A 21,420-nucleotide genomic window follows, 5' to 3' on the forward strand; every position below is an offset into this window, starting at 1 on the left:
GAACTGAATGTTTCCGGTTGTCAGTTTGTGATTTTCGTTCGTTTTCCTATTGGTATCGTTCGTTGAAGCTAAAAAGTTTTTACATAAAAAGTGATGCTTAAATGCATAAATGTGATATAAAGTGTAATATTCTTCATTATGAAAGTGTTATTTAGTGATATTTGTGCAAGTATGCGGGCATTGTAAAGAAAACAAGACAGTTTGTGGTCTCCGAAAACATTCATTGCAGTACCGCATTAGTGCAAAATGGCGTATGGCGTATGGCGTAAGTTTCATTTTTATTTTGTTCGTCTTTTTATTGAGAATTTATTTAGCATTTGTGAAATTCTCTTGATGAACAACGATAACGAGGGTAACTATTAACTATTTAACTATTTTCAATGGTTCCGGCTGGCTAGCAACTGAATTTAGTCAATATTGACCGATGCCTTTGTTGGCTTTGGCAACGAGCTATTTGCGCAATTTCGAGAGTGCTTCTTTGCACATTTCATATTTGTTAGCAGGATTGCTTATACCGTTTTAAATTTGTCTATGATAAAAAATTAATAGTTGGTATAAGTAATATAGAGTATTGAGTGACTGTTTATGTTAGTAAAATTTATCTGTCGGAAAATGTGTCAGAGAAAAAATGACGGTTCATTTTGATTTTGTTATTGTTTTTTTTTTTAATATTCTACGGTTTGTTCAGATTGTGTATACTTATATAGAGTAAGATCACACGATCATGTATTCTGATATGATATCATATTATCTGAAATGATATATCTAATAAAGATATCATATTATCTGATATGATATCACATCACAAAATAATCATAATATCACCTATTGGCCGCGCTAACCTTGAAAAATCTGCTGCGAAGTGCTTTCCTATATAGAGAGAGTTCTCTTCATACATCATCACCATCATATCATATGCTAACAAATGACATCAAAAGTGACGAAATCACCTCTTGATGACACTGATCCTACCCAAGCGGCTGGTTTGCGTCTGAAAAACTCACTTCATACACAATCACCATCACATCATATGATATCATATCACATCATAAAATAAACACAACATCACCTCTTGATTGCACTGCTTGGTCAGACAAGCAGCTGGTTTGTATCTGCATCACCTCTTGACGTCACTTATCCTGCCAATTGATTGAGTCCTCTTATATAGAGCATGTTGGTCTCATAATTTATCACCATCACATCATATGACATGAAATAACAACACATCACAATCATAACATCAACTTTTCGATGGTACTAACCCTGGTCAAGAGGCCAGTTGGAGTTTTCTTATACGCATAGCGAAAGTTTTACTTATACACTATCATATCTCATATTATGATGGCTGCCCAAGCGGCCGGTTAGTGTTTTCTTATATAGAACAAATTCTACTAATACAGCATCACCACCATATCATATGACATGACATCACATTACAAGATAATCACGACATCACCTCTTGAGGGCAGTAATCCTGCAAAAGGCGCTGGTTTGAGTCACGACATCACCTCTTGAGGGCAGTAATCCTGCAAAAGGCGCTGGTTTGAGTCTTCTTATATAGTCCTCCTCGTACACTATCACCACATCATTCCATAAAATAATCATAAAATCAACTTTTGAAGACATTAACTCTGTCTAAATAGCTTTCTTCTACTTCTTTGATATATAATTCGTTATATAAATTAAGAATTTCCTATAAACAGTTTTTATTATTTTCATTCAAACACATCTAAGTGTTCGGTCTCGGGGTCTACGACGCAAAGTATACAAATTATTGATATTATGATAATCTTTATATTAAGCCAAACAAAGCGCCTTCAATATTCACACTTCAATCATAAAAATCCGGCTCAAATCTCTTTTGAATACATATTAAACACAATTCTTCTGGTTCTCGGAATGATAAATCGTGTGGAATGACTTGTGGTACATATTAATTACGGTAAATTGTGAACACACCACATAGATCAACAACCTCACAAGTAACAGTGCCATAGTTGACACTTTGACTTGAACTGTGGTTGGACATGCCGCTTGTATGCACAAGTGTGTATGTATGTATGAGTCTCTGACCCTTAATAGTCCACTCTATTCAAGTCTAATTTGTCATGAAATAGTGAAATATTTTTGCTGCAGTTGGGCATTGAATTCCAAAGTGATGATGATGTTGATGACGATGGGTCTCCACAAGAATTTGCAATGCCCACAATGGCAACGCAATCAATCTGTGTGCAGCAATTGCAGTACAATTGAAAAGAGCAAGAGCACAGGCACAAACAGCCGCAGTCACAGCCACAGTCACAGTAGCAGTGATAATCACACCCGGAGTTACTTCGTTGATGCAGTTGCATGCCATCGCATATACTCGTATGTATATATTCGTGTGTGGGTGTGTAGTGGAACCACAGCTATGTGGGGTGCAACAACAATCTATCAATAAAACCGCAAATGTCATCAACAGCATGCCGCAAACGATATGTATATGAGATTGTACATATATACAGTTAAGTGTAGAAGAAAAATGTCGAAGCAATCTGGTGAATTGAAGTGAGCTGGAGGTTAGTTGATGCACAAACGCACCTATACCTACATATGTGCTTGGTACTAGCCGTGTGACTAACACACACTCTCTCTCTCTCTCATCAGTAATGCAATTTATGCCTCTGCCGTTGATGGAAAGTAGTTGAAAAAAGGTGCATTCGTTGCGCATTTGATTGTGATGCCGCATATTGGTGTAATGTCAGCACAATCACGTATCTGCCACAATCATAGGGACACACTCTAATTGCATTACAATTGGCCATGACAATAGCACCTAGTGCTGCTTGATGGTGGTGACCAAGCGGAATGAAGCTGCAAGCGACGCAAATGAAAAGTCAAGTGCGACATGCAAGCAAACATACATATATCGTGTGAACTCTCTGGCTCTGATCGGTACACGATGACTCTGCGGCGAAATTACAGACCCCTATTATACCAAGGATCATTACTATAGCAAAATTGTCTAGTAAAGCTTTATAGTAGAAGATCTGTGATCTAAAAACTTTGCTGAAATAATTTATCTCATACAAGATCCAGATTTTCTCAATTAGAACGTGGCTTGTGCCAAACGTGGCAAGAAACAAACGTGGGTTGTCAGTAGTTAAAGGGTTTCCCGATTATATCTGGAATTCTTTTCAAAATCCGAGAAAATTAAAAAAAATTACAAGAAAGGAAAGTAAGCTCGTATCTGGCAATACTACACATCTTTGAAAGGTCTTGACATAAAAAGAACTTCTAGACCGAATCAAGGCCTGCGATATGCTGCTGATACGGAACGAACTCGACCCATTTTTGAAGCGGAAAGTGAATGGCGACGAAAAATTGATCACATACGACAATATCAAGCGAAAACGGTGGTGGTCGAAGGTCGGTGAATCGTCCCAAATAGTGGCCAAGCCGGGATTCACGGCCAGGAAGCTTTTGCTGTGTGTTTGGTGGGATTGTAAGGGAATCATCCACTATGAGCTGCTCCCATATGGCCAGTATAGTTCTACCATCTACTGCGAACAACTGGACCACTTGAAGCAAGCGATCGACCAGAACGTCCAGAATTGGCCAACAGGAAGGGTGTAGTGTTCCATCAGGACAACGCCAGACTACACACTTCATTGATGACTCGTCAGAAGCTACGGGAGCTGGGATGGGAGGTTTTATCTCATCCACCATATAGCCCGGATCATTTCTGAATCGATTTAACTCATTTTCCTCACCAGGGTACACTATATCCAAGACTATATGCTCACTTAATTTGATATTTGTGAAGATAATTCACATATTAACCGTTTTAGAAGGTTATAAACCATCATATTTTTTAAAAACCCAAATTTAGGTATAGAGGGGTTTGGGGAAGTTATGACCCGATTTTAAGCATTTTTGGTACAGAGACTTATAATTAGAAGAAAATTACATTAAAATATCTCAGAAATTTACTGATGCCGTATTTTCATCCGTGTCATCAGGCTGTCAAGAAAACATTATATACCAAATTTGATCGATCGCTCGAGTAGTATCTGAGATATGGCTTTTGACCCATTAGTGGATGACCATTTTTAATATTTTCTGCGGATCTGAGTGCAGGTTTTTTCTGTAATTTTTGTAAAAAATACCGACATTTTTTTCTGTGCAACATGTTGCGAGTGTATACAAATGAATATAATTCCCTGAAAACAAAAAGAGGTGGCAACACTTGTCTTTGATTTTGAACTACAAGCCTTTGTAAAATTCTCTAAATTTATTTCCATATTGTAATAATTCGCTTAGTGAAAATTAAATTAGTGCAATAAAATTTTTGAATAGGTGGCAACCCTATATTATTGCTTTTATTTTAAACCTACCGAAAAGTTCAAAAATCTAATTATCCAAATCCCCCCATTCTTATGTGTGACACATTTTGGAACAGTCACTTTTGAGCGCCACTGTACAGTGCCCCTCTCTCCTCATATAATCAACTGTACCATTTTTGGCTGTGGCTGCACACGGCGGTTACGCTAATGTGCAACTGACGTTCTGCACTGACGTCTGCGACCCTGCGTGATTGCAACTCTGTCATTGCCAGCGTCAACATTGGTGGCACACACCAACAAGAGTCCACACACAAGCATACACCTATATGATTACTGGCGAATATAATACCGAGCGCAGTGACAACTGGAATGCCAACAACAACAACCACAGAATATGCATTGCAAGAGAGTGGACGCGACGTATACTCGTATGTACATAAATGACAGCTCCATTTGCCGCAACTATTTGACATATGGGGTCTGAGGCCTTCAGTGGAGCTGAAAGGGCATATGCACGGAGTATTAGTACCGGTCAAAATCGTGTGTTTCCCGACATACATACAAACATACATATACCTGTCCACCAAAAAACGCCCACTTAGCAACTCCACACACTAATTTACAATAATAATAAATACATAAAAGTAATACGGTGTCGCACGATTTGCGGTCGCTTGCTTTTCGTGAATTAGGTCGCTGCCGGTGAAAGTATTACGACGACTGCGGACTGGTGACTGGTGAATAGTGAATTTCCTGGAGACTTGCCGCGTCCGGTGTTGAGGTAGGCAAAAGCGAAATGTCGAAATGTTGCCAGTCGTCGGCTCATTTCCGTTGTGTCGCTCAAATGCCCAAAGCGCTCGTGTCTGCGCGCTTGTTAGCCCTTCCGTTCGACCGCGTTGCCGTGTCCATTGCAATAGCGGAAGTGTTGTTATGTTTAGTTGCTGGCACTGACGCGCGGCACCTAAACGCTGCGCTGCTTGATGACTGGCACAATAATTGTAGCTTGTGCTGTGCTTCTTTTGCGCTGAGTGGCGGTGTGCTTTCTGCATACTTATATGTTTATGTATGATTAATGACTGACATAACTGTATGTTTACCGTTGTTGTTGCCTACTTTGTTGCAGTGCGCCAGCCGAAATATTGAGCCCAATGAAGTTATGAGTGAAATGTTTGTCGGCTTGTGTTTGTGTGCATACACCTTGGCATGTTGGTTAGTAATTCTTTTATGCGGAGTTTTTGTTGAACCTTATTTGCATTGACTTTATGAAAATGTTGCGGCTTATTACTATAAATCAATTTGTTTAAATATGTTTATTAGTTGCATTTATGCATAAGCGAAGTGAAAATAAAAAGTGAACTGCAATTTGTTGTCATATATCAAAGTCTCAACAATGTGACAGCGAGAGTTTCATGACAGAAATATGTTCAGAGGTTTTTTATTGGCTGTTGAGGTAATTTTTTTATGTTGGGGAGACAAAAATATTTTCTATCAATAGTTGATCAAACGTTATGTGTATATTTAATGCTGAAAATGAAAAAAAATTACTTCAGATTTTAATGCCAGCAAGAACACATCGATCTTTAAAAAATTTTTACTCGGAACTTTGCGTTCTCCATGTAACATCGATTATAACAGACGGTCTACAGCTGTAAAGAGGTACTGTGGACGGTAAAATGACTTTGTTACAATCTTAGAAGCAATTTCTACTACTTCTGACTAAGTAACATCCAATAAAATATGAAGCTAGACAGCAACAACATATTTCGGTGGTTTAATGTAAAGGATCATTAAAAGCAATAGGTCGTACTTAATCTGATTGTAGATCTACTGCTAGCTTGCAATTGTGATCGCGAAGAAGAGCTTATTGGAAAATGTATGTATCTGCCCACTCTCAAGTAGATAATTGTGTAATGTTTCTTTCAAAACGAGGTTGTGAATATTGCAATGAAGACGAAGCATGTTTATTGATTATTTGCTTGAAAATTCCATTGACTCATTAAACTAAATAAATCCGATTCTAGCGAGTCCGAAGTCAGTGAAATTTCGAATTCTTGCTTTGTAAACCATTGAAGTATTATTCTATGATCTACCAATTGAATAGCCATCATAGCCGCTGTCCTTCTATTCGCTGATCTATGTCAGTGTCATCGTACTCTCAATGCGGTTGCCAATGTTCAAAGGACCATAAATCTTCAGCAAAAACTTTCTCTCGAAAACTCCTAGTGCCGTCTCAGCGGATGTCGACATCGTTCACGATTATGCGCCATAAATTAGGACGGAAGTAAGGAGCGACTTTTAGAGTTTGGTTTTGAGTTCCTCGAGAGAGAACTGTACTTTTAAAATTCCTACTCGATCCAAAGTAGCAACTGTTGGCAAGATAGATTCGTTGTTTGATTTGAATGATGGTATTGTTCGTGTTGTTGATACTGGTTCCAAAATAGACGAAATTATCTACAACTTCAAAGCTATGACTGTCAACAGTTACGTGGGAGTCAAGACGGGAATTAGACAGTTTGTTGGAGAACTTGTCCTCAGTCGTCATGTTGTACACTAAGCGCTCCAGCTTTAAAAGTGTTTAATGCAATACCCGTTGGTGGAAGTAAAGTAAGATGAAGATCTCCACACCGTTGGAAAGGCTAGGTAGCGAGTGACCTGGTTTTGCAAAGTAATTCCAATTGGCGCCTAATTGCTAGAAAAAAAGACGAGTATCTGACTCATATTTATTCGGCTATAATGGAGTAAGCAATTTTAATTTATTTGCATATTTTTGAGAAAAAAAAATTTTCGATCAAAAATTTAAATCATCAAAATGATGAAAAATATCAATTAACTGTACGACAAAATCAACTTTTATTCTGTAACTATATGCCGAAATTAATAATAATTTTGTTTAAACCGTTTTTCGAACGCTAAAGTCAAATATTTCGATTTTGGAGACTAACTTCGAAAATCGGATAATACATATTTTTTACTTATGAGTCAATCTCCCGGAAAAAATTATTTTGATCCAGTATCCAGCCGAATGTTGTCATTGCCGAAACTCTGTTTTCTCTGTAAAAGCCGAATTGTACGTCTTTAGGATATAGTGGAATTGCGAAGAAGGAGGGTATAAAGTGAGCAAGTTAATATATTTATATACTATATATATTTTTGAGACGCAACACACCGATTGCAATGAGTCCCCCATATGTCGTTTCGCCTCATATTTACTTTATATTTCATATTACTGCTGTCTGCAGACGACTTCAGATAAAATGTCCGTAAATTAAATGTAGACCCAACCGGCACACACACACACACATAATGTATTATATATTTATGTATATGCACATGAAAGTGTAGCAAAAACACTTGCATATGCAGTCAAAAGCTATTTGAATGTCCTGACGAAAACGGACGAAAAAAGCCCTTTTCATGCACAAATAATTTCCAACACAAATAAATACATACAAACAAACAAACATACATACATACATACAATACTTTGTAGTTCAGTCGAATATTTATGTACAGTTTTTTCCCTTGTAATTGTTGTAGTTGTTGTTATTTGTATTATTTTTTGCATTTCGTTGGTGAAACCAACTGACCCGAGACGAGTCGCAGTCAATTACACTCGACGAGATGCCAACTGGGGTGCAATCAAATAAAAACGCATTGAAGAGCTCGGTCGGTCGGTCGATGTGGGAGCCGTTGCTAGTAAAGTGATGAAAGCTAGTGGAAAACTTTTGCGCCAAAAAATATTGGCTTTTACTCGACGAATGCACAAATATGGGCAAATAACTATGTATGGGCGAAAAGGAGCGTTATTGAAAGCCTTTTAAATTGCCAAATAAATTGTAAGTGCAGTGATGAGTATGTAACGGTGTTGAAACTTTTGTGAAAGACGGATATGTAGTTATGTATTGGCAAAATAAGTTGAAATTACGATATTATTTGCATTTAATGTTGAAACAATCGAAAAAGTATTGATTTTTTGCTCAATTACTGTTATTTCAGCTTTAATCAGCGGTTCATTGGAAATATATTTAAGATATACGTGATGTGTTCAAAAAATAACGGGAATTTTTCGTTTTTTTATACTCTCGCAACAAAAGTTGCTAAGAGAGTATTATAGTTTTGTTCACATAACGGTTGTTTGTAAGTCATAAAACTAAACGAGTATAGGGTTGTAGATACCAAAGTGATCAGGGTAAAGAGTGGAGTTCAAATCCGAATGTCTGTCTGTCCGTCCGTCCGTCCATGCAACGGATAACTTGAGTAAAAATTGAGATATCTTGATGAAACTTGGAACGCATGTTCCTTGGGACCGTGAGAGGGTTGCTTTCGCAAATCGGACCACTGCAACGCCCACAAAATGGCAAAAATCGAAAACACATAAAGTATCACAACTAAGCTATAAATAAAGTTATAAAAGTAAAATTTAAAATAAAGGATCGCACAAGGAAGGGGCATATTTGGATGTAATTTTTTTGGGGAAGTGGGCGTGGCCCCGCCCCCAAATCGGTTATTTGTATATATCTCGCAAATCAATAAAGCTATATAAACCAAACTTTCTGCAGTCTTTTCTTTTAGCCATTTCCTTATACAATCTACCACGACTACCTCCCATACAAAGGTTAGGTTGAAAATGACTAAAAGTGCGTTAACTCACTAACGAAAAACATCAGAAACACTAAATTTTACATAAGAAATGACAGATGGAAGCTGCACTCAGATTTTTTTTACAAAATGGAAAATGGTCGTGGCATCGCCCACTTTTGGGTCAAAAACTATATCTCAGGAAGTACTCGACAGATTTCAATGAAATTTGGTATATAACACTTTCTTGACTGAGTGATGACACGTGTGGAAAATGGACGAAATCGGTTCACAACCACGACAACTTCCCATATAACTCAATATTGAAGTCCTTCTGATTCCTTCACTTTATAATATATACATAAAGAACCAATGAAGATAGCGAAATAAAACTTTACTCTAAGATCATACACAGTATCTGTGGCATCACTTGTGAAAAAATTCTCTAAATCGGACTATAAAGCCCCGGATTTTGAATATGAAGAATTCAGTGCCCCTTGGTAATTTTTCACCGAAAATTTCGGTAAATCTCTCAGGTATCTTAATTTAATTTAGAGGAAATATTTTTCTTCTAATAGTGTATCTTCCCCTAGATCTCATATTCCTAATTATAGGATTTTCAAATTGGGTCAAATTGTGTGTTATCTTAATAAAAATATATCAATAAATTGTGAGAGTATAAAATTTTCGGTTGCACCCGAACTTAGCCTTTCCTTACTTGTTTAATATTTATTTATTCCTTTTCTAAACAACGGCACTTTAAAGTTCTCTTTATTTCTGGAAATATAGAAAAGTCAAGCGGAATATGCCCACAGCCTCCATACTACATCGTTGCATTAATATTTTTGACCAAGAATTCACGAACAAGCAACGAAGTGTGAGCTTTTAACAAACGAAAATAGCTAAGCTCATAAACGTCTAACCTTAGCGGCTGCTACAGACAAGGTAAAAACTTAATTTCACTTTGGAAATTTCAAAATTTCATTATTTTTTGAACACTTCTCATAGTATTCTATCATTCATTGTTGTCGAGTCTGGGTTTATGATATGCGTTGTGACATAACTTTAGATCTATGGTAACATTAAGTCGAGTTTGAGGTTTTGTTTTTTAGAACAATCTTAAAGTGTTCTGATGAGGGTCTCAAAAATATTATGAATTTCTTTCTAATTTCTTTATGTATCTTTCTTTTATTCCTTAAACTTAATTTCTTGCCACAAATTATGCTAAAACTCAACAGTTTATGATCTTCTTCGACGCATTTCATCCGATCAATTCGATTATTTAGAGCTCACTTTAGTAAAGGCTTCTTCCATTTTCGCAATCTATTCTGATATAATATCTTTACTTTTCTCTTTCGCCTATATGTGGTACTTAGATTGAAGTTATTTGACTAGAAAAGAGTTCTTGAGAGCTTTAATCCGCTTCCGAACTGTTCTGTACTGTGCTGTTTTGTCATAGGCTCCACATTGCCTGAAGAGTTTCAGAAATTACTTTTTCAATCATAACTAGTTCTCTATTTTTAAATCTTACTGCATTTGGAAGTTGAATCCACGATTCTCCGAGTTGATAGTCATGTTAATCAAGAGCAGTCGCATAAATTGCAGACAAGCGAATACTGGTACATAACTATGTATAACTGTACATGAAAAATGCGGTCCGATTTTAATTTATTACGCGGCTAAAGTACATTTTCATGTTCGCGCATAAAAAAAAACTTCCGTTGTAAATGCAGCCACACAAATACACATACACACATACGTATAAAGAAACTTAGTTTAGGCTGCGTTGAAGGTCGTCGTAAAAACGTAAAACTTTCACCAAAGACTACTCAATTTGTCTATGTGAAAGCCCAAAGCGCTGCATATTATTTTATTACTTTAGCAACGTGGCGGCTTTGCAGGCTTAATTAACACGAAAAATGGTAAAAACTGTAGTACTAAGTTTATTTTTTAAGCTCGCTGCTGTGTGGAAATGCAACAATTTTAATGAAGCACCACATACTATAATTAGTTTTGAGTGTTATCCTGCATATCCAGCGCCCTATCGCATAATTTTCTAGTCGGAAAAACCTACAATTTGAAGTGCTCACGTCACGACACTTGGGAGCCGTGGCTTGCGCGACGCCAACGACGACAACCACCTTCAATCCGTGCCTGTCTGTCTGTGCATTTGTCTACGTAACCGACACTTAACGTAATAATCAGGTTAATGTTCAAGCTATGTCACTTTTGAACTTGACTCTCGCTCGCTTCGCTACGCTATCTATCTGCCACACTGTTGCGTCTGCCGCTGTGTAGTTGTTACACTTCTTGTTGGAATGTCAAGTCTCTTCCATTAGCATTCACTTTTACGCTATTCTTTTTCGCTTTTATTTTCCATTCTACGCTGCTTTCTTTTTTAGCGAAAATTTACATTTTTCTGCCACCGCTGCCACGTGCATATTTTGCCGCACCGTCAAGCGCGTCAGCGTTCCGTCTCTAGCACCTAACCACCGCTTCCGCTTGCCACAACCATTTTGGTGTGTCGTATTCGCCGCTTGTCCATCGTCTGTCATGCAAGCATGCATTCAAATGTCGTTTCCCCCCAGCAGAGACCTCCCCGCCCACTTGCTGCGTAACGCCTGCATTGCTGCATTTTTGTGCGACCGACCTCCATCCAAGTCTCTTTTTGGGCTTAGTTAAGTGTGTGGCACGTTGACTGGCACTCTTTATTTACTCGTTGGCGACATGTCGCACGACACTGTACCTGTATATTTGCTCCTGCTGTCAAGTTGGTAAAAAATACTCTGCATATTTCCACTATATTTTAGAGCCGTCAACAAATTTTCATTGAAATTTACATGCGACTGACGGCATAGTGCCGCATTTCAAGTATTCAAAGCGGATTTTCTCTCTGAAAAATATGTTTTTACTTTAATTGTTTACAACCGCTCTTCAATGTTATTTACGACATAGTATTAAAATAATACGAAATGTCGTGCTTGAAGTGGCAAGGAACACGCTTTGCTATTGGAGTAATTAAAATAATACATTTAAAATTTTATAAGATTAAATGCTTTAATAGTTTGTATATCTGTTATTCAAAACTAATTTATAAAACCTTTAAGGTGGCTTAGGTAATCAAAATTACTGGAGTCGTTAGTTGAAGTGTTCATTATTTGGTTTTTGGGTAAGAAAGTGACGACTTCTGATTTGAAGTATTGTTGTAATCTTATCAGAAAGCTGTGAAAGCCAATTGTTGTTGGATTGGAGAAGAATATTGGATTAATATCTCCCGTGGCATATATTTTAAAATTTATCTTGCATTGCTAAAGATTGTCTATCATGAAATTTGTTTCAAATTCATGTTTCAAAAGAGCTCTCTGTGGCGTAAGGGACTCAATAACGGTTCGAAGTGTTTCACGTTCAATATAATATATTTTTTTGAGAAAATAGAAATTATAAGAATTATATGTAGATCACATTATAAGGAATATGAACTTTGAATTCGATAATCCCTGATATAAATTTGGATAGTGATGAGCCAGGAGAAAATGATTTTTCTCATTTTAAAATTTAAAGACTTAAATCGGTATGCTCATTGCAAGCAAATTGAAACCAATAATCGAATATAGAAAATATTCTTACGGTTATGACAATAGTTCTGGATATGGCAACTCTAATGTAACCTTTAGTTCTGTTACACTATTTTCTTTATAGTATATTCATATAAGTGACAATATGATTATTAATGATTTAATTGTATATATGAGGAAGAAATGTCTCCGATCCGATCTTTCCCCTAATTACTACTCTGTGATAAGAAGACTATGTTCGAATCAAGTCCAGTCTAAACGATCTAGTTGTTTTGATAAATGATATATCATCAAAAATACTATAATTATAATAGGTTCTAGGTCTATATATTTTGGAATTGACTTTGGAACTGATTTATATACATTGTCTGTTCAAACAATAAAGAGAATTGTAAAATTGTAAAGATCACGGGTTTGAAGAGTCCAAATGCCATTTTTTATTACGTTGATATACATTCCCCTGAAGTACGATAAAATTCTCAGCTGTAATCATTGCTTACTTTGTCTGTAGCAGCCGCTAAGCTTACGTGTTTTTAGGAGGTTGGCGATTTTCGCTTGTTAAAAGCTCACACATCGTTGCTTGTTCGTGAATTGTTGGCCAAAACCAATACTGCAACATTGTCCCAGCTTTTATATTCGCCAGACATGACTCTGTGAGACTTTTTTCTATTTCCAAGAATAAAGAAAACCTTAAAAAGCCGTCCTTTTATAGACAAAGCTGAAACCGCTGAAGGATCCAAAAGCCGCCCCAAAAATCGAGTTTAAGAATTGCTTCGACGATCGGAAAAAGGGCTGGAAAAAGTGCATAATATCAAAAGGGAACTATTTTAAAGGTGGCAACATTGATGTGAACTAATGTTTCATATTTTTTTCAAAACCGAAAATTACAGTTATTTTTTAACATACCCCGTATATTGTCTTGCGACAAAAATAATGTGGACTAATGAATAATTTTTTTTTTCAAAAATGGAAAATTTTCGTTATTTTTGAGCATATATATTGTCTTCTCATCATAAAATGATTAAATCGTCTCCTCATTTTGATTATATCAATATATTCCTAGTAAGAATCTGGAGTTTCTGTGTGTTTTTCAGTATTATATTTGAATTTTATTCGAAGTCTCCGATACCAAGATTTTTTCGTCGATTCTCGATGATGTTGGTTGGTATAGAGTTCTTGATATTCGACTTATCGACTAACCGAATTAACCGTATAGGTTATTATTCGAATAATAATATTCTGTTTGCAGTATCCGGATAATCGTACATCTATCCGATTAACCGCTCAATTTCGACTATAATTTTAATCTCTTCTATATTATTTTCTATTTAAACCCCAAATAATATTATAATGAACTTGAAAATTGCGTTAAATATATATGACAGTATGTCTACACTATTTTATATTTCCGCAAATTTAAATCAACTCCTCAGCAAATTCTGAAACTTTTATAGCTTGTGTCTTAAAAAACTTAACACAATTTCACTCGACTTAGTGACATACACAAAAGTTAACGCTTAGAAAAATAATAACAATAAAAAAATCCACTCAAATGCGGTCAATGGAGCGTATTTAAATGAATATAATTTTTGGCAACCGCACGAACTTTATGCGGAATAACACAATGCAACAAGTACGAGTACATGTGCTATGGACAAAATGGCAAATGCCACGTAAATGTGATTGAATGTATGAGTATGAGTATGTGTGTGTCTGTGTCTGTGTTTGTGTGAGGTACATTGACCCCCTTGCGGCTGAGCGGTAAGCCCTTTCTGCCACATCAGCTTTCTGATCCAAGTGGGCAACCAGCCAAACGAACCAAAAACCACTGTTGCTTCAGCCAAGCACACAAGCACACAAATACACAAGCAATGGAAAAACACAAAAACAAAAACAAATACTGACCAACAAGCGGCAGATAAAACAAGACGATGGGAAACCAGAAAACAAATTCTTTGTGCGTTATTAAATCTCGTACAATTGTAGTAAGTAGTAAAAGCAATCAGTTTTTTAGGCTTAAAGTTGTTATTTTTTCTCTATTTCTTTCTGTTTTTAACTCTACTGCAAGGCGTACTCACGAAAGTTTCTTTAAACCACAATGCAATTGCATTTCTTGTGCATGGCAGCAGAGTCAGCAGCAAAGCAAAGTTTGGACGCAGACCACCCTGCTGCATGGCAGCCAGGGGGTTGAAGTGTAGTTTGAGGGTTGGGAAAATCGTATATGCAAATTTATTTGTGAGAGATTTGAGTTCTCTTTCGGTGTTACTCATATTTTTACTACTTGTGCTGTGCTCAGCTGCTGTTGCTACGAGATTTTCCGTATGTTTATTGCAATTGCGATTAAAGTGCGTCGCTGTTGACGACACTGCCATCATTGTTGCATGGTATATTGGCACTTGTGACGCATGCGCACCATTGTTTTGAGCGCAATCACCGCTGTCATCTCTTCATATTCGTTGTTTATCAACTCATTGCAACGTGGACAATGGCGTTGCATTGCGCACAAGGGTTGCATGCGGAATGAGCTTTTTCTGCGAGCGCCTACGTCAAAAGCTGTAGTTCTCACAGCCAACTCCACACATACTAGTACCAGTGCATCTGAGTGCGGAGCGTAAACTATTGTTGATATCAATTTTGGCCACTGGACGTACTTTACCTTCACAATACGCGTTCGCGTCATCGGAGTCAATGTTGAAGAATTGACGATAACAGTGCACAGTGTGTTGAGTTTGAAGAAAATTTGGTGACAAAATTGTGTTAATAAAAAAGTGGTTATTGCATATTTATGGAGGTTTGAAATCTAAAAAAATAAATATACGTACATATTTCTCATTTAATGATTCTATATCGATAGGTAGGTAGCATAAATAATTAAATTTAGTATCTCAAGTCGAGCAATGTCTCGTTAAAGTGAGTTTAGCGGTATTTTTAATATTTTGAAACATAATTCTCAATTTTTTGCCCTACAAAATCGAACTGAAGAGCTCAATTGAGCTATCTAACTCCTTTCTTCACTGATCTAAAGAAAATTTCAGACTTCAATAAACTGTGTTTCCGATTTAGATTTGAGATCTCTTCAAAAAACAGATATGTATGTATGTGATTGGCGAGCCGGTTATAGCCGAATCGATGAGAGCGCGCCACTCCTCTCTTTCCTTCGCAGTTCGGCGCCAGTTGGAGATTCCAAGTGTAACCAGGTCGCAAAATTTTCCTCTCGAAAACTCCTAGTGTCGTCTCATCTGATGTTGACAATGTCCAAGCTTCTGCACCATAAAGCAGAACGGGAATGATAAGCGACTTGTAGAGTTTGATTTTGGTTCGTCGAGAGAGGACTTTACTGTTCAATTGCCTACTCAGTCCAAAGTAGCACCTGTTGGCAAGAGTGATTTTGCGCTGGATTTCGAGGCTGACATTGTTGGTGTTGTTGATACTGGTTCCCAGGTATACGAAATTATCTACAACTTCGAAGTTATGACTGTCAACAGTGACGTGGAAGCCAAGACGCGAGTGCGCCGACTGTTTGCTTAATGACAGGAGATATTTCGTCTTGTCCTCATTCACCTCCAAACCCATTCGCTTCGCCTCCTTATCCATGCGGAAAAAGCATAACAAACGGTTGTTTCCGATGATATCAATATCATCGGCGTACGCCAGCAGCTGTACACTCTTGTAGAAGATTGTACCTTCTCTATTCAGCTCTGCAGCTCGAATTATTTTTTCCAACATCAAGTTAAAGAAGTCGCACGATAGTGAGTCACCTTGTCTGAAACCTCGTTTGGTATCGAACGGCTCGGAGAGGTCCTTCCCAATCATGACGGAGCTTTTGGTGTTGCTCAACGTCAACTTACACAGACGTATTACTTTTGCGGGGATACCAAATTCAGAGATCGCGGCATAAAGGCAGCTTCTTTTCGTGCTGTCCAAAAAACAGATATCGTCAGCTTAAAATTTAACTATATGTAGAACTGAAGTATTTGAAGGATCACTGAAGTTGGTTCATCTGGGGAAAATAAAATTTATTTGATCAAAGAACTGTGGACTAACGAGTTTAAGTTAATAATATCTTCTCAAATACCGGTCAACGACTTAATACACTTGGAATACAAATGATTAATAAATGAATATATTAAATTTTATCATAAAATAAACTAGATATCCTTAATTTATAAGCAAGAGATTTAAAATATTAACATGAGGAACGTCAGAAGTCGATCGACTTTCGATTGAGCTTGATCCAAAGTAGTCTGTAATTCTAATAAGCTGTAAGCCATCGCATAAAAATGGAAAGAAAGATCATGCAAACAAGTTTTTTAAACGCCAATATAGTGGTTTACACAGCCACATAAAAACTTTAGTTCTGATCTGGAGTTTTGGGATCCTCGGATTCGTTTGAAACTCTATACTTGGAGGCAGATTATGAATCCGTTATTGGGTTTTCAAAATTGGAAATGGCGAATCCAATATGGCGGACGTGTTTTGGTAAATTCATCGGATTCGCTTGAAACTCGTTACTTTGGGTTTTTCGGGACGCTGATTACGAATTTGATGTTACTTTTCAAAAATTAAAAATGGCGGACGAATTAAGCGGAGACATTTTAAAAATAAAATCGATCAGGTCAAAACAATTTTTTTTGGTGGCTGCTATAGATACATATTTGCAAGAATTATCACATATTCACCCATATTTTGTGCTAAGGACTTCAATTATTTTTTGTTTGTTTTACAATTGTACCTAGTATACAATGATTAAATACTCACAACAATTCAATTCTAATAACTTAAAAATAATAATTAAAAGCTAAATGTTATAAAAATTCATTTGCTGCTACAGTTGCCTTGCTAAGTCTGAAGGCCTCTTACGTTTCAGTCGGTTTTCTCGTTCAGCAGTACCCATGAGTCTGGATGCCTCTTCATTTACATGCTGTATAAGCCTCATTTCGTGAGTTCAATTAATTTAAAACATTTTTTGCAATTTTTTCAACAATTCAGCCCACTGTACTCACACACTTCTGCGCCAAGCATGCTTTATTTTGCCATATAAACAGCACAAACATTAAGTACAACCGTGAGCTTGCCATGTGCGTATGTGCTTTACACTAAGAGAATAACAAAGCACAACAAAAGAATAATAAAAAGCGCAACAAAAATAACAAAAACTTCATACAACTACACATTTGGCGTATTTGCGGGAGTACTTTTCCAACTTTGTAAGCACAGCGCGACGGGTTTGCCATTTTTGGGTGGTTTGTCACACACTCTCATACACACATATGTATGTAGACATTTGCGAGCGCACACCCCAATTCGTAGCGCATGCAACCTTGCGGCAACACACAATAGTTATGTTTATTGTTGTTTTCAACAACTTTTTTCGACGCTGGCACACTGTTGTAGGCAGTTATAGTACAGTGAATGAGAAAATTCATACAAACATACATACATATAGACATGTGCTTGTGTGGCAAGTTTACTGTGCCCAAAGAGAGCGGCGAGCATTGAGCGCTGACGCAGACTGACCATTTTTGAAATTCCACACACACACACACACACACGCAAAATTCCACATTTAATACTAACTAGATTATAGAATGGTGTAGAATGGCGTACTTAAATGGGGCTGACCGGCTGGCTGGCTGACTGTCGGGTGGTCCGAGTACACTCCCTGTATGGATGCCGACTATAACTAACTATGGCTGTGGCTCAATGAGTGAGCATTTCAGAGACGTCAAATCCACTGCTTGTGCGCCGCTGCCACTCATGTCTACAGTGGTTGTTGTTGCTGCTGTTAGTACATACATATATATATGTTTAAATATTTGTCGCATTTTTCTCGTCTTTTTTTTGGGGGGTTGTGGTTGGGGTGGTGGTGCTGCTGTTGCTGACGTTGTTGTTGGTCGGGGTGGTGGAGATCGCAGCTCATGCTTTGTGTAATTGAAATTTCATTCAGCATAGAATTTTTTCAGTTTAGCGTGTGACGTTCAGCCGACAAGTTCTGTATGAAGTTTGAATATCACTAACGAGTGATTTTGAGTGTACAAAAACAAAAAACAAATTTCGTCAAACAGTATTCATATTTCAAGCGAATCGTTGCGCTTCGTCACGACGGTTGATTGTTGTTGTGTTTATGAAATTCGAAATTTGTTAATTCATAATTGATGAATTGAGTGATGATTTGATTTTCGGTGAAATTTTCGGTGAATGACTACTAAATCGACATATGTATGTATGTATGACTGCCCGTAAACGCGGTAACGGTAAATGTGCATTTTAAATTTGTGTAAGTGTTTCGCTGAATTTAAATTATTTTTTTACCAATGTTGTTGTTTTTGTTGTTGCTGTTCATGAGTGGGTGGCAGACAGTGTGTATATGAACAAAGTGTTTTTTTCTGTTGTGCATATAGTAAATGTGCGTGTGCCACCCGGCAACTGTTTGCTTGCGTTTTGCACGAAAGTTTGTCCAGACAAGTGCACACACACACAGACGCACAAACAAACAAACACACACACTACTGTAAAAGCAACTGAACGCACTCAAAGTGCTTTAAGCGTTTTAAATGAAATTGAATTTTTTGCAATAAAATATGAAAATGATGTGCAAACTGGCGCAGGAGAGTGATGTAGTGAGGCAGTGAAAAGTGCAATTGAAAAAAATGTAATCAAGTAAATAACAGTAAAACGTGCAAAGCACAACGCCAACAACTAACAAACGAGGTTCCTTGCCATTGCCGGCGAACTATTTTCGGCATCAGCGCGTGCAATTTGCGACAAAAAAAGCTCGAGCAAGGGAAACGTGGTAACGTTATAAATCAAGTGCGCGTGCATGCAACGGAAGTAATGCACCCCAATTGGTTGGGGTGCGCCGTCAGCCATCGACAATCAATTTCTCTGATTCCATTTAGCAAAAACTGCAACTAATCGAAAATCAAAGTTGTAAAGTAGTTACGAGTACAGGATGCTGTCTCATACCAATTACAGTCAATGCGTAATTTATTAGAAGACTTTATCTGCGTGATAACAATAGTATATGAATAAATATAGAAATATATTCATATACATATGTAAAATATACATATACATATCATATACATATGTGCAATAACAATGACGATAGAATACAAAAATAATAATTTAAGTTTTTTTTTTATTATTTACTACTTTTTCCGTAAATACTTACAATTATAAGTACAATCAACAATCTGGCTCGGGATAAATCGCAGATTGTTCCATTGAATGCATCGCTCTCATAAGGTTTGCCTCTCACAAGAGTGTACAGGTTCTAGGATAATTATAAAATATTTTTGTTGGAAGAAGCTATAGAATCATCTCAACATATTCTTCATGACTAACCTGATTTTGGAGGACTAAGGCGTTATGTGGATTTCGTTCATCAAAAAACAGCATATTTTCAATATTTTTTTATATAAAAAATGAAATATTTATTTCAAACTTTTTATTGCCTTATTTACACACATTTAATGAGAAATTTCTTGAATTTTTGTATAAAAATATAAAAAAATTGGCCATTGTCACAGTAAACCCTCATTCGCATTGACAGCTCCTATATCCTAGCAGGAACATCTAGAATTGGAACTAAAGGAAAAACGGCATTTTTTTAAACACTTGTACTTGAAAAAAAAAAAAATGCCTCGTTCAACTCCTTGGACCTCACCAGATCTGTCTAAAATTTTCTCTAGAACTATTTAGAAATTCTCAAAAAATCTTGACAACCGACTTTGACCAAAGAAAAATGTTTTGAGAAAAATGTGGTTAATGTATTGAGTAAGCTACTAAAGCTACTTTGGAACTGGCACTTTCTTCTGACTTGTATCCACGAAACTATTACTCGGATCGACAATAATTTTAGGACATTATTCTAGAGATATTGTAGCATGAAATAATCATAATTTTGTAAAATCGTGGGACCCACGTAACGCTTTATGTTTCAAACACCGTGGATCTCATACGTATAAATTTGGATGGGTTCAAGACTTTTTATTAATACATGAGAATTTAAATTACAATTTCAAGATTTTTTGAATGTTTAAAGGTCTGATAATCACCGTCTTGTAGATTAGTCATAAAACATAACCTAAAGTTATAAAAATCTATTGCTAAAACTAGTTATTATGAGACATTCATTATGTTTTTTAGAGAAAATCTTTAGAAAAATATATTCTTAAACGAACATTCTTTTGCTTTTCGCACTTATCCCGAGCAAGTTAGCTGACTTACTTGGTGATCTATCGATTAAAGATAATCGGTTGTATTTCAAAATAGCAACGTTTATTATACCCTGAACAGGGTATATTAAGTTTGTCACGAAGTTTGTAACACCCAGAAGGAAGCGTCGGAGGACCTATAAAGTATATATATAAATGATCAGTATGTTGAACTGAGTCAATTTAGCCATGTCCGTCTGTCTGTCTGTATATATACGAACTAGTCCTTCAGTTTTTAAGATATCGTTTTGAAATTTTGCAGATGTTATTTTCTCTTCAAGAAGCTGCTCATTTGTCGGAACTGCTGATATCGAAGCACTATATCATATAGCTGCCATACAAACTGAACGATCGGAATCAATGGCTTGTATGGAAAACTTCCGCATTTTACTACATATCTTCACGAAATTTGGTGTGAGTTATTGTTCATAGAAATAATTTAATCTCCGAAAAAATTGTTTAGATCGGTTCACTATATCATGTAGCTGTCATACAAACCGAACGATCGGAATCAATGGCTTGTATGGAAAATTTTCGCATTTGACGTGGTATCTTCACGAATTTTGACATGGATTACTGCTTAAGGTAATAATATAATCTCCGAAGAAATTGTTCAGATCGGTTAACTATATAACCTTAATGTTTCTAGCAAACAACCCGGCTAAAAAGAATTAGTAAAATATCTTCTTTCTTTTTTACTTACTTTTTCTTACGTCTTTAGAT

This window comes from Zeugodacus cucurbitae, chromosome 6, assembly GCF_028554725.1.
Source record: "Zeugodacus cucurbitae isolate PBARC_wt_2022May chromosome 6, idZeuCucr1.2, whole genome shotgun sequence".
In the NCBI taxonomy this organism is placed as follows: Eukaryota; Metazoa; Arthropoda; class Insecta; order Diptera; family Tephritidae; genus Zeugodacus; species Zeugodacus cucurbitae.